The sequence below is a fragment of the Protopterus annectens genome, chromosome 11.part0, assembly GCF_019279795.1.
Source record: "Protopterus annectens isolate FY-2018-M chromosome 11.part0, PAN1.0, whole genome shotgun sequence".
Classification (NCBI taxonomy): Eukaryota; Metazoa; Chordata; order Ceratodontiformes; family Protopteridae; genus Protopterus; species Protopterus annectens.
Window position 1 is genome coordinate 1,405,843,264 of NC_056745.1, and position 23,223 is coordinate 1,405,866,486.

Genomic DNA, 23,223 nt, shown 5'->3' on the forward strand with positions numbered 1-23,223 from the left:
TATGATGTACAACAACAGGTGTAGGCTGTTGCACAGTGGTGTACATTCCCATGTGTGGGGTGGCTCACTGGTCAGCCGTGGTGGGGCCACAGGGTCCCTCATCACATACTCCAAGACTAGCTATGTAAACATGACTGCCACACATTCCGGGGTGTACCACCAGGCATTATGGTGGTATGTCAGTATTCGATGGCAACACCCACATCTGCTGTCACATACAACAGTCACTCAGGAACATTGCAGACCCAGGTAATGTTGGCAACATGCTGGAGGATGGATTCAATGCTGACAGTACACCCTCTCACTCACTACAGGGCCGCAATCCATACATGAACATTGTGGTGTCCCTGTGGTCACACCTACACAGTACTGACCTACACTCTATGTGTCCTGGGACACTGGCCCCATGCCACCTTCCAACGTCCCAGGCTGTGATGTCCACCAACCTCTGAATTACTTGTCTCCCCACTAGGCCACCATATTCAGTAATAGCCTTGTTTCAGACATTGTAGATCCTGAATGGCACACAGCAACATTTATCACACTACACACAGATGGCACCGCATTGCACGAGTGGGACTATAGTCCTACACACCTGACTGGATTGTTCTGCGTGGCTATGGGGCACATCATCAAGGACGTCATTTTCAGAGACATTGTTGGTCTCCCGCCCTCTGCTGCCACCTGGGTTGGGCTTGTTAAGGCCAGAGCATGGCCCCTACACATGGTGGACTCCTTTCATACAGTTACCAGGGCAGTTGCTGATGGTACGGGAGTCCACACATCCTACATTGTCCTCTCATTGCCTTTCAGCACCATTCCCCATGCTGGTATTGACAACATACACATCCACCCGCACATCGTACCCTGTGTCTCAGGATGTTATGCTATGTGGCTCATGGACAGGACACACAGTGAGTCCAGCATACCATAGTACCTACTACATGTCAGGTACTTTGGCATACCACAGTCCTCAGTCATAGGGCCCCTCATGTTAAGTATATGCTTCCCTGTGGAACAGGCTGGCACAGGGGACTTTCCCTGCCTAGCTTTAGAACCCCTACATACCGGGTGCCATGATTGCTCCACCAGCTGATACTGACTCCAACCATATGGGTGTTGTTGTGACAGATACATAATATGGCTATCATGGCATCAAGCTGCATGACACAAGGTGCATGCACATCACCTTTGCCTTACACCATTCACCCACTGACTATCACCTGGATGGTAGTCCCCTACATACATATCACATTGTACATGTTTGCAGTACACACATATGTCGCACCCACTCCTGTGGTTACCGTATTGCCACTGTGGCGTGGATATCCTCCTACATGGCCACACCTATCTGTACTGGGTGTGTAACTGGTACATAGGCACCCATTGTACCTCTGAACTCAAGACATCTACACACATTCAAGGGTACACCACCCCATTTAGGGTGTACCTTACACAACAGCTACAGCTTTACATGCCACAACATTAACACGCCATGACGTTTACTGAGCTCCGACAGTTTAAATATGCGGCTGCACTACGGACACCACATCTGTACACATTTGCATACTACATCCTCAGGGGTGACCTCTGCTGATCAGACAGGGCCCATGTCCACAACATTATTGATGGATATACTCCTCATATGCAACATAAGCAGAGGCCACTGTGAGCAACATGCTCATGGATATGTGCACACACGCCACAATAAGTGGGATGTGCTTCTGCGTTACATTCCCAAACAGGACACTCACCATGCTGTAGAACATAAGTCCTCTGTACTTCACGCAGGGACACTCAGTAGCACTGTTCATGTGATACCTCCCTTGGTGGTTTGGAGACACATGTAGGCCTGGGATCATTGCAGTGGCTGTACTGTGCAGTGGTGCAGGTGACACCTGGCTCTGCTCTTCACAGGACACTACACTGGAGAGATGCCACTGGTGTGTACACTGTAGTTGTGTTTACACATGGACTTGACAGACTGCATAGTACCCCACTATGCACCTGTGCAGCTATTACATGTCCTTTGTGCATGGTTACTTGGTAGCCCTTCCATTTAGTTTAGCTATCATGCTATTACTATGTCCCATACCTACAGGCCATATGTATCCTGTTATTGTACATACCAATAGACGATACCTGTGGTATGCATGATATGCCTGTTATGCTGTGTAGAATATCTGTCATATCTACCTATAATGCTATACATTACACATATTTCACATAGTATCCCATGATGTAAAGCATACTTGCTCAGCGAGACCACCTTACATATGTCATTAATGTTATTTACCCATACACATGCGTGCTGTGACAGTATATCAACATATACTATACCCTGCTATGGCACGTCCTTGTTGGACATACCCTACCACTGACGGCGGGTTGTATGGCATTGTTCTGTTTAATGGCCTCATGTAGCATCCCTTCTGGTGTCTGTGCTGTGTACCTTGTGTCCCACTGCTGGACGCACAGATTCTACAAGCGTTAGTATGCTCAGCAAGACATCACTACATCAATACCTTTCCCCACTTTATGCATTGCGGACACGTTTAATTAATGCAAACCAGGCTATACATACAGTAAAACTAATTAATACAGATCATGCTATACATAACCTTACATATTGGGCATTCTACAAACCTTGTTGTCGTTACGGCATTTCGTTTCTATCTCTCTCACAGTGTTTCAACTGTTTTTCGGTATGAGCATACGGTTTGAATGTCTGGCAAGTCATCCTTATATATGTCGATACCTGAAACATGTGGATTCTTCCCGCCAATTGGTGTTCCTGAGTGACTAATTACTTGCATATCAGCTGTGCAGCTACTCCATTCACACATTACGTGGCGACAGTGGGGTATAATTGGATTCTCCACTTGGGCGTTGCCTATTTGCCCTACCTTCGGGGAGACGGTCCGTATTGTGTTTTGTTATGAGTAACTGCAACTGCTATGCATGGAGACAAGTATAGTTTGGATTCATGTCCCCCGTAAATTGTGTGTGACAGGTAGAGTATTTGGTTCAACATGTGGATGTACCTGTCATCCCGACGTCTGTTAAAGGAGTATTGCAATCAATACCTGTAACATGGCTGTTTGTTCCATTATACAACGACTGCAATTTTGCATGTCGCCTTTAATTGTATCTCTCACACGGTATGTTGAGGGTTCTGCAGATGTAATTGACTGACTGGATGTTTGTGCTGCTATTACAGTTTGTATTGCTTTAGTTTCTAGTGTGGGGGATGTCGGTGGTTGTCCGTAATGTATACGGTTTGTGGGCCTTGCATTTCTACATAATCCGTATATATGTGAGTGGGCTCCATCCCTGATTAGAGAGCTAACAGTTAGTAGACTTATGTTACAGGATTGTACGTTGGGCCATTGTTAATTGGTGTCTATATCGTCTGCAGGTGAGCTTGCTACTTGTATACCACCGTAATTGCAGCGATATATCAGGGGATATGTGTAGGTGACAGCTATCCCTTGTATTTCTGTCCCAGATATTTGCAGTCATTGTGGTTGTGTTGTTAAAAGAGCCTGTTTGCCATGGGTTGCCACCTTATCATATGGTCATTGTTGGACACTTGCGGGACACAAAGCAGTGTTTACAGGCCAACACATAGCCACGGTCAGTACACAGGTAGCACATACTTTTATCCTCACTACATACCTATTATTGCGACTTTGGATACTTATCATATTGCATGTAACATTTAAGTTTCTTACATACAGGCATAACTATTAAATACGACTGTTACATTATATATGGGACATATTTATGTCCTACCATCTTGGACATTTGCCCTTTGTACTGTTTTATGTCAGGACACACCTGCCCAGGGTGGGGATGTCCCTCCTACTGTGGTACAGGTAATAACCGTAGGCCTACGGCTAGCTATACCCACACCTACCATACTGGTCTACCTCTGGCTTGGCAACAACATACACATGTTGCAGACACACACACACACATTACAGTCACACAGAAATGCACACGGCACCCTCAACGCACACTTACACAGACTACGGCACTCACAGACACGGTTGAACACAGTACCTACGTGGACCATGACACCGTCAGCGGTGACTAACCATCCCTTCATATCATCATACTATTACTCGCGGATGTTCTGTTCCGGTACTGTGTTCTATCGGTTTTTCAGCCTCGTGGTTACGCATGTCGGTATGTTACACATTCCATGGTTGGCGGTATCCTATTTATTTGTACCTCCAAGATGTTATGAATGTCGTTGAACTATCTATCATATTTGCAGATATCGCTGAATCCATCTATATCACCATATATCCCTCTATTGCCCTTTCTATCTGTATTATATATATGCATATGTGTACATATATATATCTATATATATGTTTATATATATATCTATATATCTATATATCTATATATATATATATATATATATATATATATATATATATATATATCGATATCTCTATATATATATATATATATATATATATATATATATATATATATATAAACACCAAAAACAAATCCAGCACAAAAAACGGGAGACACAGGCAGCACCAGCTTCAAGTGAAAGCTTTTAATAAAAGCACGATCCCCAAACCGGTTTCGCTACAAAGAGCGTCATCAGTAGGTACAGACAAACGTGAATACACGTATTTTATAGGGAGGCCAGCTCCACGCCCCCTTAAAGTGCCCTGAAATATATGAACATTTACAATCACATACATATAATGAAAATTGATGTCTTACATTATTTAAACCTAAATAATTAAAAAATACAAAAACTACTGAGATTAAACTATCAATACATTGATATATCCTATGAACAAACATATGCCTAAAAATGTTTATTACTAATCATCTCACCAAGGGAAACATAAATGTGACCATATCCAAGCATTAACTAAGTGTACACTCTCATATTGACACGCCTATTGATACATATACACTAATGTGTATATGTCAATATACCATAACCTGTCAAATATATTAACAAAGTAAATCCCAAACAAGGTCACCAATGGTCATTAAGACCCGGTTTAAAAAGTGCCCCCAGATTAATAATCCACCTACGCTCCATATTGATAAGTAACTGGTGTCGTAAAGAATCATTGATGTCACATGTTTTTAACGTATCAATACCCACAAAAATAAAATGAGCAGCCTGATGTTGTATAGTATGCTTATATAAAGCACTACGTATACGTTTACATTTAATATCACTGATGTGAAGTGCAATTCTTTGTTTAAAACTACATGACGTTTGCCCTACATAGAATGCCCCACATTGGCATACCGCCATGTAAATAACCCAAGAACTAGTACATTTGATATGATGTCTGATGTCATAGACTCTACTGGTATTGACTGAAGTAAATGATGTTGTTCTGGACACCAATTTGCAATATCTACAATTTCCACAAAAGGTACAGCCTGGACGACCTACTGGCATTTTCATAGGACTAGTGACCTCATTCTTAAAACCTGAAAAATGTTGTCCCAGAGTTTTACCACGTCGATAGCCAAATTGGCATTTATTTGGTATAATACTCGAAAAAAAGGGGTCACTAGTAAAAATGTGCCAATACTTGGAGATAATCTCCTTAATCTTAAATGTATTACTTCCATAGGTAGTAATAAATCTAACTGCTGATGTCTTATTAATGTTCTCCACAGTATTATGTTGTAATAACTCAGTTCTATCCGACTCCTTACCCTTAGAATAAGCTTTATTTAATGTAGATACATGATAACCACGGTCCAAAAACCTCTTCTTTAAACCTGCTGCTTGAGATTCAAAATCATCATTAGACGAACAAATCCGTCTAATTCGCTGGAATTGGGCTGTTGGTATGTTATTAATAATATGTGGTGGATGACAACTGTTAGCCTGCAATAGAGAATTTTTTGAAAATGGTTTCCTGTGTAGTGTAGTAACCACAGTACCATCAAGTGTCTTGGTGACATGTACATCCAGGAAATCAACCATGAATAAATCTATCTTGCCTGTAAACTGTATCCCAAACATGTTCTGATTGAGATATTGAACAAAAGCATCCCATTCACCAACTGTGCCATTCCATATCACCCAGCAGTCATCTAGGTATCTCCGCCACATCAATAGTTGTTTCTTAAATGCAAAACCTTCATGATAAATATATTGGGCTTCAAATAAGCCCATAAAAAGGTCTGCATATGTGGGGGCAAAAGTTGCCCCCATCGCTGTACCCTTGCTCTGGAGATACCACTGATCTTGAAACCTGAAGACATTATGCTCCAACACCAAAGTTAATATATTAACAATAAAGTCTATGTCATCTCGGGTATAACTCCCAGCTTGTGTTAACCAATAATGTACAGCCCTAATACCACCCTGATGGGGAATACTAGTGTACAAGGACTGTACATCTAAAGTACCCAAACGGGCTTGAAGTGGGATTTGCAAATCATCCATCAGTGATAAAAACTCAGTGGTGTCTTTGATACGTGCCCTAATATGATGTAAGAGAGGTTTTAATCTAAATTCCAAATATTCAGAAAGAGGCTCAGTTAATGAGCCCCTACCTGCTACTATAGGCCTGCCTGGTGTGCGTACTAATGTTTTATGGATCTTGGGGACCAAATAAAAGTACTGATGTCTAGGTGAATCCACTTTCAATTGTTTACATAAACTATCAGTAATGTTACCCCTCTTAACAGCTCTATTAAGAAACCTATCTATGGTATTCTTAAAATCAAGTGTTGGGTCCATGGGTAGCTTGATGTATGAGATAGAATCATTTAACTGCCTAGTGGCTTCCTGAATATATTCTATTCTATCCCAAATCACCGTAGCTCCCCCCTTATCAGCCCCCACTATGATAATATCTTTGTCATTCATCAAAGTTTGCAAAGCATCATATTCATCCCTAGAAAGATTCTTGGAGTAATTATTAAATATACAAGAACAATTTATTTGTAAATCTTGCATCACCAGATTTTCAAAAGTTTTTACAACACTATTATATGGAGGTTGAAAGTCAGATTTTTTAAAATGAAAAGACTCATCCATATCATAACACTGATCCTGACACTGGTGTGAAAAATAATACTTCAAATTTAAACTTCTAGTGAATTGCTTAACATCTTTAATGATATCAAAATGGGAGACATAAAACGAAGGTACATAGCCCAACCCCTTGTTGAGCAGTTTAATTTGACTTGCATCTAAATTACATCTAGATAGATTAACAACAAGGTTGTTCACATCGTTATTAGAACTTTCAATGCCCCCATTTGGATCCATAAAAGTTACAAACTCTCCACTTGCAGATTCGACAGAAACATCTGCTCTATGTCTTTTATGACGATGTTTTCGGCCCCCACGCCTAAAGGGATATTAGGCCTTTTGCTGGCTGGCGAGCTGTGCTGCTGTGTATCCCCCGTATCATTGTCAGTGTCCGTGTTGGAAAAACTGGATGAGTAATCAGTTATTGCAGTAGCCAGAGAATTTTTTAAAATAGGTTTACCCCTTTTACGTTTTATAGTCCCTGTTTTCTTTGACTCAAAGCGTACCCCTCGCTTCTGTTGTTTCCAAGTGTATACCAAGTTGTTTTTATAATCATTTACATCTCTGGCATATTTTTTCATCTTCTGAGCTTGCAATTCTCACTCATGTTTATCCATATCACATTTAAACTGAGAATACAGTTCTTTATATTGTCTGGTATCTGAGAATGAAAAAATACGCTCTTGGCAGGCCCTCAGCATTACATTGCTTTCAACAATCTGTACATCATAATAGTCTATCAATAACTCAATAAACATTTTCGAGGCTGTGAACTGCACTGCCCGCCATTTAGACATAAATGCCTGATTGTCCGAGCCAACCCCAGGCTCCACATGTAAACGTAAGCCCCGAGGTATAACTTTGGCTTGTAAATAAGCCTTTAGCAGTTTATTGTGCCAAACAAGAGAGCGTACCTTACGAGACAATTGTCCCATGCGTTTAAACAGTCCACCATATCAGCCCCTTCATCCGACATCACTGCATTACTTGTAGATGGATTACAAAAAGATTTAGTAGTTGTTTGCCCAAAAATAGAACAGTCGTCTTTGTCCGCCACAATGTTATCCATGAAACACTTTAAATCATCATGTTCCGCCATATATATATATATATATATATATATATATACCTATATCTGGCGGGGAACGTGACAGGCACACAGCACCACCATATGCTGTAAGACTCATGTACTGTTCAGGTGTTGGCATTCCGTGTTGCACTGGCTGTTGTGTTTACAATGTTTGAGGGCTGCCTATCTAGGAGTCACACATTGGGCCACCTATACATTACAATTTACAGGTGGTCATGTTTGTGTGCTATCCATTTTACTGTGTGTGCAGGTGGAGAGGTGTCAGTCCATAGGGGCCTACACGGTCAGTACATGTGCTATACGTTCTCTCTTTGCCAAGGTGTAGGCATATTGGACATGCCTCCGTCTGCCTACTGGGGCTGGCACAGTGTGTTCATGGTCTGAATCCCTCTGTGCCTGTACTGTCCTTGGCAATTGCGGTGGGCTATGAGGGCCTTCACCATTTTGTCCCTGCTGCAGCTGCTTCCGCAGGATCATATTATGTAGCATGGCACATACTATGACGATGTGGGCACACGTGCCTGGAGAGTACTGCAAGGCTCCACCAGATGTATCCAAGCACCGGAACCATGATTTCAGCATCCCGAACACACGCTCTATGATGATTCTGGTTTGTGCGTGTGCCTCATTATGGTGTTATTGCATGGGTGGGTGTGCATTTCTGATGGGAGTCATCATCCACGGCTCCAGTGCATAGCCAGCATCCCCCATGAGATGGCCATGTGGGATGTCCCCCCTGACAAATACCTGATATAGCTGTGAGGCATGCCAGATATGGGAGTCATAGTAGCTTCCAGGGCTGCCAGCACACACATCCATGATAATGCCCTGGGCATTGCACACGACCTGGCAGTTGATGGAGTGTAATCCCTTGCGGTTTATGTAGCGCATACCCTGCTCACCGGGTGGTGACTTGATTTGTATGTGCGTGCAGTCTATCGCACCCAGTACCTCTGGGTATTGTGCTACACGGTGGAAGTGACGCATATTGCTGGCCAACTCCTCCTGAGTTCTGGGGAAGTATATCTGCTCATTGGCATGTGGTAACATGACATCCAGGAACTGGTGTAGTACCCTGGATGCTGATGCCTGTGAGATACCCATTATATCTCCAGTTGGCCTTTGAAAGGTACCTGTGGCCAGTATTCGCAGGCTTACACATACCTTCGTGTCCACTGGGATGAGTTCCCCTTTGTTGTTTCTGGTTCTCAGGCATGGCCGGCACAGCTCCACTATTTGCTGTAAGATGTCAATGTCCATCCTGTAACGCTCTACTATCTCCAGGTCATGTAGCCCCTGGTAGGTTACCCTTGGTCTGAACACTCTCCTTCTCCTCCGAGGCCTGCGGTGGTTGTCGGCATCATCCTCCACAACACCGTCAGTCTCTAACACATGCTGATGAATCACAGCTATGGCAGCTCCCAACATGTACATTTTAAAAGTTTCCCGTGTGTTTACACCTATGGTGCGGTGTTTGAGAATACACAGGTGTGTGTTGGGTGCTTACACACTTTATACTATTGTGCTGTGAACAACGATGATGTCATAGGGTGTGTATGTATGTTCGTAGCTACAGGTTATGTCATGTGTTTTACTGCCGGAACTACTATTGTGATGCCTTTGGTGTTGAATTACATTTGCCTGCCGTGGATTACCTCTTGACCTTCCCTTTACATTTCTGCACATTGCACCTACCATTTTCTGGCGTGCATCCTGCAGCCTACTTTCATTTGTGCTTTCCTGGACCTGGCGTATCTTGCGTTATGTGTGCTACTGCCGGTCTGCTGTCAGTTTGCTTTGCTCTGCTGTGTCAGGTCTCCTATCTTTGCAATCCAATACCTCCCCTCCTTTCTTTGCATTCACATGCCTCCCCTATCCTGTTTTGCAGGTTTCTGCAAGCGGACTTGTCAGCTGCCGTCGATTGGCCTTCGTGGGTTGATTGGTGTTGATTGCTCATTAGTACTCCAATTATTCTGCTTCCGCATTTCCTTTCCTTCCCCTGACCTTCCTGTTTCTGCTATTGTTTGTGGTGCGTGCGTCCGATTACTGGGTTTCGGGCACGTTTTCATCCTCGTACACATGCGCTTTTGGCCACCATGTGTGCTCTCAGCTAAACGATTCCTCCCCACCCCTATCCTGCAGCTTTGCTTAGCAATGCACAGGCCAGATTTGCAATGCTCCAATGTGCTTATTGCTACAGTGGCACACCCCTCTGCTGATGTCATGTATCTCCTCTGAGCCACTCCTCGGTGTTATACCGCTGCACCGAATGGTACAACCTTCCTCCGGTGGGACATTTGAGATTCAGTATTATCTGCCTCATTTGCATGGCATTGACTACTAATTCATAGTTACTGCGCCGAACACTATCGCAAGCCCTTAGCAACCCTTGCACCTTGGTTGTGGTGTTCCATGCCTACCATTGTGTGTTATGCTGTAAACCTGATTTCTATTACGTTGCGAATTTATGACATTTTTATATTATTTCTTTATGTTACAGCTTCCGCACACATGCCCTGCGGTTCTGCTGTGCGTTACTGTGGACATGACATTAAATGTTGCTATGTACGTGTTGTGCATCTTTTCTTATGCCATTGGCTGTTTATTTCGCCATTGGCATATGTTCACGTTGTGATACCTGGGTCTGACCCTCTTCCATAGCTCTGATGTTAGGTTTTGGAAAATGTAAACCGTGTTTTTTGGTTTACATTTCCGTGGGCTTACACTACGCCTGCACCACTTCATGAATCGCTATATGCCTTCATTTGCATGGTGCAACACTGCACATGGGGTGATTTGCATACCTACGCCGGGGGCTGCACAGATCTGGTGTACGCCGGTAGTGCACGTGGAATTAGATCATACCTGAATCGCTCGGCGGCCATATTTGGCGTTATAACGCCTACGCTATGCGTGCGCCTGGCGCAAGCTTCATGAATCCCGGGGTATAAGTTTTTCGCAAATTACAACATAGGTAGCAGTTCCAGATAGTATGACTATAATGCCTCACACTACTAATACAGAATGTATCAACCAATTTAACAGGTTTTTCCCTGATTTTGACCAGCCAGTAAAGATATCCCACCAATTGTGAGCAGTGTCTTTTTTGGTCTTTTCAGCTTTTTGCAATGATGCTTAATGCCTCATAATACAGAATACTTTTTTTTCCAAATACACTCTGAGAATTTTAGTATTGTTCATAATGTTTTTTAAATTATCCAATGATACAAATATATTGGGAAGCTGTATTAAGTCATAATTCCAGTTCTTGGAAATATTTACTTCTATGTGTTCAATAAACACATGACTCTTATTATTCCATGTAAGGAAATCAACATGCGATAAACATCCTACAAAAGGTAATTTTAAAGTATGACCTACGTCTTGATCTGTAACCAGACAAATATACTGAGGAGCCACTTCTATAAACATTTGAAAAGAAGAAGGCGTAATAGTCCATTTACACAAATTAACAGAATGTTGCAAGAAGCATGGTTCATAGACAGGCAAATGCTGTCCACAAATGAGTCCATTTTGAGTCTGTGTACAATACTCGATTTTATGTGTTTTTCCTCTCATATCTATATAATTACCTTCAAATTGTGGCTACCAATAGTCATACCCTTCTGGTATGAGAAATATCATAGGTAACACAGTAAATTGACACATAATAGTGGTATCAGTAACATTATAATACATAAACATTCCTGTACAATATTGTGAAGTACAGTATGTTACTTCAGTAAATAGCTTAATCCAATCTGTATCAGGTATCCATTTGTTAAACAATTGTCGCCAAACATTTTCATTTTGTAACATAAGCTCAGTTTGTACTCTATTTTTCTGAATTTTCACATACAAAGATTGCATAGTGCATTTTGCCCAATTTACAAAAATTGTCATGTTACCAACATATTTCAACTGTTGTAGCTGTTGTAACATCATGATTGTCTAAATATTGCTGCTGATAATTTATATCGTGCAGGTATGTCTTTCATATTTCTGGATTCCAAGATGCTTGTAAATGCACAATCTGAGAGATATCTTCCCCCACTACTTTTAAACGGTTAGTTAGAATTTTAATGTCAGCTCCCATGCCTGTACCTAGGCTTCCTAGCAGAGTATCATACCATGCCCTTTTATATCAACACCTGCCTGTGACTGGGAATGTGATGTTAAAATGTACTATAACCTTTTGATACTTTCTGCCTACCTTTTTACAGCTAGAAGGGATTTTAACCAAATGGTCTGTAGGAACAGAGGTAGGTTTACCTGTTAATATTGATAGAACATATGCCCAATGTATGCCGCCTTTAATGACTGTGGTATTAGTACATATTACAGAAACTCCAGTAGTAAAATTTATTTGTTCTTTTGTATTATTGGGAGGAATACTAATTCCCTGTATGATATGATTCCCACATTTCTTCACATAAGTGAAGACCAGCCGTTGTGTTGATGGTGGATATTTCTTTGGACTTTCTCCTTTTTCCAAAAAGAATATAGGAAATTGACAACATTTAATAGAAACTTTGGAATCAAATTTAAGGGTTACCTTTGGAATATTTAGTCGAATGTAATAATGACCCATAACCGCAGACCAAAAGGTAACGTTACTGGGAACTATTATATGCCCAAAGGTACAATTAGCATTAGATGGACAAGTGAAGCTATCTTGCTGTCTTTGCCCACAAAAAAGATTTATCTTTGAGCATTCATGCCAACCTAGCTTTAGAGTATTATTGTCATTGTTTATTTTCCAAACTTACATTTTTCTTGTTTGACACCCTACCCAAAGGGCTCCAATGAGTACAGTCAGTACAATAACAAACATAATCTTCATTATGTACAATAATATAACCTTTCCACATAAGTGGTATTAATCTGAAAAGTTTTGATAGATGCTTTTTCAACTATTTTAGACTTGGCATTTGCCGTGAGTCTACAAAAAAAAAAAAAAACACAAAACATGAAGTCACTTAATGACTTTCAACTGATCTCTATGAACAAGAATTATTTTGCTCTTTTTCTTTCCTTTTACTTTGTGCACTAGAGGTCCTAACTGAGCAATTATTTCAAAAGGTCCTTTCCAATTACTATCCCATGGACCATCCATCTGGAATGTCTTTATTAATACCTGTGTCCCAGATGGAAAGATTTCTTCTGGCATAACAGGATCCTTTGACCGTAAGTTGAATGCTTGCACTTCTGATAGGCTTTGACACAATTTAGAAATATTTTTTAACCATTGTTGATGCTGTGCAATTTCTAATAATGGTCTGTTTGTATTAATAGTAGGATCGAAGGGCAATTGTATAGGCATTTTTCTACCTGTCATGACTTCAAAAGGTGAGATCCCTATTTTACTGTGTGGAGTTGCTCTGATACCCAGCAAGATTCCAAGCAAATGTTTTACCCAATTAATGCCCTTTTCCAAGCAGGCTTTCTTAAGCCATTCCTTAAGAGCCCTGTTCATTCGTTCAGCTATCCCATTAGGCTGGGGATGATAAGGAGCATGAAATTATTGCTAGATACCGAGCAAATCACACAAAGCTTTCATCAGTTTATTGACAAATTCTGGCCCATTATCGGATTCGATAACTCGTGGCCATCCCCAATGACAAAAAATGTTTTTCCATAAGGCTTCTGTTGTAGCCTTAGCTGTCATTATTTTTGTAGGAATTGCTTCTACCCATTTTGAAAAAACATCAACTACCACGAGAAGATACTTGTACCCACCTTTAGCTGGTGGTAATGGACCTGCAAATTCAATTTAGATTGCATTCCAAGGTCCATCCTCTGGGATTACCCTTAGTAACTGTGGCTTTTTCAATTGAGCATTAACCTGCATACATATTAAGCATTCAGCATGCACTAAATCACAGATTTTCTTTAACTGTGTATGCCAGTATGTGTTCTTTACAATGGGGCATAACTTTTGTGTACCGAAATGAGGCAATACCTGATGATTAAATTTCACTAACTGTCGTGCCTGTTTGTATGGCATATAAGAAAGACTAGAACCGTCTTCAAAACATTTTGCATACTATTGCCATGGACTTTCTCCTACAAGAGTACATTTTTCTAACTCTGCTTCATGCAGTCCAAATTTAGTTTGGATCTGCAGCAAATCATGTTGCAAATTCTGAACTGAAAATATCTGTATGGCATGTACTGCAGTGGTTTTATCTGGTACACTAGAAAGGTGTGCTGTAGGATATAATTGCATTCCTTTCTTTGCTGTCTTTTTTGCCATCTGATTAGCATAGTTATTTAACTGAAAAAATTCATTTGTAGCTTTCTGATGAGCTTTTACTTTTAAGATACTGTAGCATCCCACAAGGGACTGACTACGAACCAAATTCCAAATAGTCTGTAACACAGAAGCATGCTTGAGTGGTTTGCCCATGTTATCAACAAACCCTCTCTTGCCCATGTAGACATATGCAGCTGCAGAGAATTAACTACATATGCACTGTCTGAAAAAATATTGACAGGTGGAAAACGCTGTAACACATAAAAAACTGCTTACAGTTCTGCTCGCTGAGCAGACATATGTCCCAGTAGCTGAATCAGAGTCGGCTGTCCCATGGAAGGTTTTTCTGGTACTACTGCAAATCCTGTCCGATATTATCCATTGTCCAAAAATTGAGCACCATCAACAAAGACGGATGGCCTATCTTCCTAAAAATCAGGAGACAGAATGGGCTTTTCTGGATTTGAAATGCGCCTAATGCATTTGTGTCATTTTCCTTCATATCCCATGAAGTTAGATAAGTAATACTTATGTCCTGCCTTTATTGTAACTTGCTTGACACTAAATAATGCCAACCATTTGGCAAACACTGCTTAACTGACGTCATCAATCAGTTTATTTAGCTGAGTGGTATTTACCAAAGCCTGTATGGCATAATGTGGTGTCTGTACTATAATGTCTTTAGAAAAAGCTGTTAGGTATTTAGTTTGTTTTAAACCCCAGTAAATGGCCAAAAGTTGCTGAATACAGGAGTGATATCCCCTCTCAACATGTGTCATCTTCCTACTGAAAAATGTAATGGGGCATAAAGTCTTTTCCATTTTAGAATCAGAGCCCTGAGGCCACTCTTGTAAAAGCACAATAGAGAATGTGTTGGGTCCAGCTGCTGCCTGTAACACAAAAGGACATGTTAGACTTGGAGCTACTAATTCTGTAGCCTTGGCCAAGCTGCCTTTAAATTACAAAAAGTCATATTTTCCTTTGGTCTCTACTCCAGGAAGGGTAATTCTTTCTGGCTAGAAAGCATGTCATACAGAGGAACTGCCATGCTGGTGTAATCCTCTATAAATTCCTGATTATAATTTATGATACTCAGAAATTTGTGCAAATCCGGAATGGTAACTGGTTTATTCATTTCAAAATTGCCTGCACCCTCTCCAAACAAGGAGTATGCCCAGAAGGATGTAAAATAGTACCTAGAAGCTTTACTTTAGATGACATGAATTGTACCTTTTTACTTTTAACTTTAAACCCTGCCTCCTGCAGTGTTTGAAGGACCTGTGTCACTTTAGCTAAATGCTGTTCTTTTGTTTCAGACTGTATTAGTATGTCATCAATGTAATGCAGAACAGAATCATTAGATTCTAGACCTTGAAGTATTCGTTTAACTATTTGGTGAAATATAACCGGACTGTTTTGAAATCCCTGTGGTAACTGAAATGAAATCAAATGATTTATAAAAATCAGTGCATACCAAGATTATATTTTCCCTGTTCTGAAGGAGGTATGGGCCTCCTTGAAATTGATTACATGTATAAATCTGCAATTGTGGGACTGCATACATATCTGCTGACCTCAGAAGACCCAAACATAGGGAAAGTTATGAAACATGAGGAGAATAAACCTAAGATGACTTCCCTGCTTAATTTAGCAGAAGCATATCAACGTCAAGCAGGAATGGAAATCAAACCAGAAGTAGATAAAAATCAGGCAGCAACTGAATGTGCCAAAAACAACAACAAAAAAAGAAAAATGTAAGTTGAAGGATTAGATAAGAAGGCAAGAAATGTGGAAAATGCATTAATATAGCTGCAAGAATAGAAAACTCCTGGAACAACCTCATGTTGATCTGGATTGAAAACAGAAATAGTTAAGGATAAACGGTTAATATTGGAGGCCTAAGGCAGTGGACTATGTACACATTAATGTCCATTGAATGTGTGGGAGAAACAGATAAATGTAGGTTTTGTAAAACAAAACTGGAAACAGTTACTGATTGTGAGATAGTAATGGCACAAGGGTTGCATATTGGAAGGTATAATAATGTGGCAAAATTGTTGCATTGGGGATTGTGCAAATATTATAATACTAAAGTAGCTGAAAAACACTGGAAATATGAGCCTTAGAGCATTATAGAAAATGATGAATTCTACATTACATGGGATCACCCATTACCAAGAGTTCAAAAAATAGATGCAAGAAAACCAGATGCAGTGGTCCATGAAAAGAAGACAAAAGTAGCATTGATCATTGAAATCACTATACCCGGTACAGCGCAAGCTTCTCCCCCGCTCCCCACCAAAAGGGCAAATATCTATCCCAGCAGAGTGCTGCCCCCCCTGACATCTCAGATGTTCAGGTAAGAGCTGCCCACTCCAAAGCAAAAAACACAGCATCAATGGGACCAGACGGTGTCCCGGGCTGCATCCTACATGAACTCCAAGAAGAGCTAAACCCAAACATAAAACTACTGTTCAATCTCAGCCTTACTACAGGATATGTACCCAAAGACTGGCGTACAGCAACAGTGGTCCCTCTCCACAAAGGTGGTGCCTCAATGGATCCTGGAAACTATCGCCCCATAAGCCTGTCTAGATTGGTCTGCAAAGCTATGGAAAGGATCATCATGGACCTCATAAATAAAGATATTGGGGACCTACAGACACTGGATCCTACCCAGTTCGGCTTTGTTAAGGGCAGATCCTGCCTCTTAAACCTGGTTGATTTCTTTGAAACAGTCACCAAGGCCATTGATGAGGGGAAGGTGGTCCACACAGCCTACCTGGACCTCGCAAAAGCCTTCGATACAATACCCCACTCGGGCATTATAGATAAGCTCACCAGCTTAAATATAAACCCCTATGTCACTAGATGGGTTGCAAACTGGTTCAAGGACAGAACACACATGGTTAGAATTGCTGGAGCCATGTCAGACTCCAAACCAGTTACAAGTGGCATCCCACAAGGCTCAGTCCTGGGACCTCTCTTGTTCGGTATATATTTCTCGGAGGTACAGGCCAACATGGAAGGACTGTGGCTGACCAAGTTCGCAGATGACTGCAAACTGGGCACCATAATTGACTCTCCAGCCGACACAAGCATCCTCCAAAAGGGCCTCATAGAAACAGACAACTGGTGCCAGAGCCATGGTCTCAAGCTAAACGCCAAAAAGTGTATAGTCATCCCCTTTGGCAAAAACAAAGTGCCCACAAATTACCACATAGGTGGTAATCCATTAAGTACAGAAGAAGTAATTAGGGACCTGGGGACCCAAGTTGATAGCAATATCTCATTTGACAACCACGTGGCCAAAGTGGTTAGAAAAATATTTTATATAGCCCACCAAATCATGAAGGGATTCACATCTAGATGAGGGGAGGTCATCGTGCCTCTTTACTCATCCATCATCAGGCCCATAATTGAGTACAATGCCCCTTTTGGGATGTACCTTACCAGACACCTGCAGCAACTGGAAAGACCCCAAACGTTCCTCACCAAGAGGATCAAAGGGCTCAAACAGATGCCATATGCTGCCCGGTTAAAGAAACTCCAGCTCTACTCAGTGGCATACCGCCTGCTCAGAGGTGATCTGTGCCTGACGTATAAAGCCATGTCCAACCTGGAATTAATGGACATGCTGCATCTCAGAAAATCCAAATCCCATCGAGCTATGTGCTCGAGAGACTTGAACCTCAGCACTGAAATAAATAGGACATGCTGGAGGGACAGATTCATAACCCAAAGGCTTCCTCCACTCTGGAATAAAATCCCAGTCCAGGTTAGACAGAGTCCCTCATTGACTCTCTTCAAGAGGAATCTTGATGAGTGGATGGGAGATCGTAGGTTTACCCTGGGTATCACTTCTGTGTCACTGTTAGACAGAGGCACAGTATACTAACCTCGAAAAAGGGCATAGCAAAATTAATTTAAAATGTGTGGCGAAAGCCAAACACACTTTGGCTAGGCTTATAAATGCCCTAGGGCAGATAGCCTAGTATGAACCTATGAACCTATGAACCTATGAACTGGTGACTACAGTATCTTGCATACAAAGAGATATAAAGTCACAAAATATCAGGATTTACAGGCAGAAATTAGAGCAATGTGGAAGAAAGATACACAGTTCCAATAGTGGTAGGAGCAACAGGTCTTGTAAAAAATAATCTGCAATCATATTTAGATATGTTACTGATACATGAAAGTCCATACAAATTGCAGAAGGAGTCATTACTGAACACATTGTGGGTGCTGCAAAGACCACTTCTGGCTAACATCAATGATTGAAACAATACTATTCATGAACTTAAATCATATTTTGACTTAGGAATGGGGTCTATTCCTGTCATGGTTTTAAAAATACCAAATATTTGGAGAAATTAAAAAAAAAGCAAGAGACCTTATTATGCAGGACATAGGTAATCTCCAAACTTTGGACATAACTCAGTTTTCATTCATTATTGGTAAATCATGCCTGTTAAACATGGTTGACTTATTTGAGAAAGTCACCAAGACCCTGGACGAGGGAAAGATAGTGCATACCACCTATCTTAACTTAGTCAAGGCATTTGACACAGTCCCCCACTCAGATACTATAGAGAAACTCTCTCTCAATTGGAAATTAACCCTTACATTACCAGATGGGTAGCTAACTGGCTCACCGACAAGACAAGTACTGTCAAAGTGGGTAACTTCACCTCTAGGAAAATACCAGTCACCAGTGGCATACCACTGGGTTTTGTGCTAAGCCCCTTACTGTTTGGAATTTATTTCTCAGAAGTCTAGGCAAACTTAGATGACCTGTGGTTAACCAAGTTCACCGATTATTGCAAACTGGGAGCAATCATTGTATCCCAAATGATGTTAATGTACTGCAGGCAGGGTTAACGCAGACAAATGGTTAGTAACAAAGCCACTAATTAAAGCTAAATGCAAAATCATAAACTGTTATTCTCATTAGTAAAGCTGATATCCCTGCTAATTACACTATAAGTACCCACATAAGAGTATACCAAGTGGTACATGATCTGGGTAGTCAGACTGATAACAATCTGAACTTTGACCATTACATATCCACAGAAGTAAGGAAATCTCATTATGTAAAGCATCTTATAAGTAAAGGCATTGAATCTAAATCTAAAGATGTTATAATTCTATTATATTCATACCTCATAAGACCAATGATTGATTACAATTTTCCCTTTTGCATGTACTTCACCAGACACCTGCAAGAACTGGAGAGACCACAGAGGTTTCTCACGAAGAAATTACATGGTACACAAAACAAGTCTTACAAGGAAAGACTGAAAGCCCTGTCACTGTATTCTGTCTCTTACATGTTGCTAAGGGGTGACCTGTGCATGGCTTATCGGACAGTCTCTGACACAACCCTGATGAAAGTATGCCACATTCATAAATCAAACAGCACAAGTGTCACTCACTCCATGGATCTTAACCTAGCCTATTATATGAACAGTCCATTCTGGAGAGATGGATACATCTCCCAGAGACTGACACTTCTTTGGATCAACCTTCTAATTCATGAGAAACAGAGCCCCTCCCTGACCCTCTTCAAATGCAGCCTAGATCAATGGATGACTGACCGCAAATTCACTCCTGGGGTGTGTCCATGTCCCTGTTGGACAGAGTAAGTTGGTATTAACTGCAAACTTCACTCAACTAACTACTGAAAATTGAGGCAACTTAGGATAAATATGGCTAGGCTTGTAAGGGGTCCAGGGCTTTTAGCATAGTAACCTCCTATGAACCTGTATTTCAGGATATTTAAGAGGCATGCTTGGATATTATCAGTGCCCATTGAAGCTGTATTCTTGGCCTTAGAGAGTGCATCTAAGACCAGGTCCCTACTGATAATTGGAGGGGTTAAGATAGATGACAATTTCTTTGGGGATGGCTGGTGGTGAGAAGGGGTTAAATATGGTGCTGAATTTATCACCCAGAGGATTTTCTATATCTCTCAGTTCCATAAGCATGGCTCCACTTCTTAACAGTTTGGCATACTGTTGTGTACTGCCTTTGAGGTTTTGGAGATAGCTAAAAAAGTCTTTATGGTTGTTCTTGGCCTGGGATTCTATCTGTACCTGAAAACTTGAGAGATGTTATCTTTTTGGTGTTACACTTCTTAATTTTAGTTATGATATTTTTTTCTTTTGTTATACAACCTGTTTAATTTTAGATTCACCCAATGTGGATTGTTTTTTGAGATAGTTTTGGGCTTACTTCTGGTAGGCATAGTAGCCTCTGTGCAGTCATTGTGATGGTTGTACAGAGTTTCTGTGAATAATTCCACAAAGACTGACTGCGTTGCCTAGGTGTTGAGGGACTTGAAGTTTTGATAGATTATCACTTAATAAAAGGCAGTTTGCCTTGGATTAGTTTCTAGCTATCACAAGCTCTGCTGTAGTGACAGAATCAAATCTTATTTTAAAGTAGGCTGCTTTGTGATCAGACCGTAATAGAGAGGAAGCAACACTTGGGAAACTGCAGCATTCTCTTTATTCGTGAGTACCGGTTACAATAGATTTGTACCTCTAGTAGACATATGCATTAATTGAACCATGGTATTAGTGTTTACAAAGTCTCGGAGTTTCTGTGCAAGCAAATCTGGGGTTGTGTAGGATTCCATTTAATACAGAGATAATTAAAATCCCCCATAAGTATAGTATTTGCTTGAATGGTAATTGTCTGCAACAGGTCTCAGTGTGAGCTATTTGTTTCATCTGACATTGACAGTGACCTTTAGCTGGCTAGGATATGATGTGGGACTTTGTAGTAATCTGGACATGGAGGAACTCCATCACATCAATCTGTTTAACCACCTAGAGGTATGATTTTTGTTGATGTAAATTGAGACACCTCCACCTGCATGCCCTGTATATGCAGTTGTGGTCTAAATGTTTGGAAAGCACTGAATCATTGCACTGCAGAGGTACTCTTGACAACTTTAAACCATGTCTCAGTAACTGCACTGATGTCTGCATTCTCCAAGGTGAGGACAGTCATTAACCATAGCAATGGGAAAACTCATATCACAGGAGGTTCTATGCCCACCAAAGCCCAGGCATAATTAGCACCAATGTGCGCAGTATTGGGAGGGATTGCTTTCTCTTTATCTGTAAAGTTAGCTTATTGTTTTTACTTTGCTTGAAGCAAAATATTCAACTGAATCATATCTCTATAGTTTCACTTCAAATTTATATTCAAAAGCATAGTTTGTAAGCTAGACTGTACAATCTCCCGTTCTCTTATCAGAAGTATTGTGCATTCAGCTATCATATAGTTTTAAACAGTTAACAAAGTACAAGAAGACAATGTGAATGCATGACTGTTTTATGTTTTGGAACTGCTGAATATGAACCTTCATGTCCATTCTGTTGTGCAGCCTAATATTTTTCATTTTGTATTGTAACATTTTCACATGCTTCTTTCTATACTGGTCCCACATACCATTGTACATATTCAATGCCAACAAATACATTATAGTACCTTTTGGGAAAACTGCCACCCAGGCTAATTACTTCGTTGATAAGTCGCCCCTAAGAAATTCCTCAGTATTCAGGGATCTGGGAAGATATGTAGACATTAATCTGACCTTTGACTAACATGTGGCCAAGGTAGTAAGAAAATCATTCTATAAAACCAAACTTATAAGAAGGAATGTGGTATTCAAGTCCAGGAAAGTCATTGTTCCACTTTTCTTGGCCCTTATTAGATCCATCATTGAGTATTATGCCCTCTTTGGCATGTAATTGACCAAACATATGTAACAGTTGGAATGCCCACAAAGAAAAATACAGTGCGTAAACACATCATTCTATGTGGATTGTCTTAAAAAGCCCTAGCTCTATAGTCTGTCTCTTATAGATTACCCTGAGGTGGTCTATACTTGGTATACCAGGCATCCTTGGATGCATCTCTGGTGTGTCTTTTGCACATCCACAAAATGAAAAGGATCAGAACCAGTAGATCCAAGGATTTAAATTTTGCTTGTGACATAAATAAGACATGTTGGTGAAACAGATTTGTGTCTCAGGGATCCTCATTCTCTGGAACAGGCTCTCCAGCCATGTAAAGAAGAGTCCATCCCTAACCCTATTTAATTGTACCCCTGACCAATAGATGAAAATCAGAAATTCACCTTGAGCACCCATGTGTTCAATAGACAGAGCCAGACTGTAATGCCCAAACTAACATAGCCCTCAAATAATTTGTAGAAACTTCCTAACATTCATACACACTCCTAACAAATGCTCATTATAAATAGGGGCACAATTGGGTTGGAAAGCACGTGTAGGCTTAAGACCCTCATGGTCATTAGCCTATTATATAACTATGAACCTTTTCACTGTGAATTATGTAATTCATACTATTGTTAGCATTACATGTCTATGTGTAATACCATCACTAATTCCTCTAAAAGTATTTGTCAAAGTGTCCTAAATATGCATATGACGAATTCAAAGTTAATCAGCCTTTGCTAAGTAGAGCAGTGTATGGATTGTCATGCAGCCTGCCACTGGCATGCTTTCAGTCGTAGTTTGCATGCATACTGTGCATTTTGATAGAATTAACAAGCATGCACAGTATACCTGAATTGTTCATGCACCACTTTATATGTAACATTCTATTGCACAGAGCATTTCAATTAACTAACATACGCCATCTATCTATCTGTCTATATAGCTAGTCATATAATGTATTAATTTGTTAACAGTAGTTAGAACTGGATCTTTCTTACGATCTTTTCAGCCATGACCTCAGTCACAAAGCCAAGCATACATGCAAAGCATATCGATCCATTAATGTTGC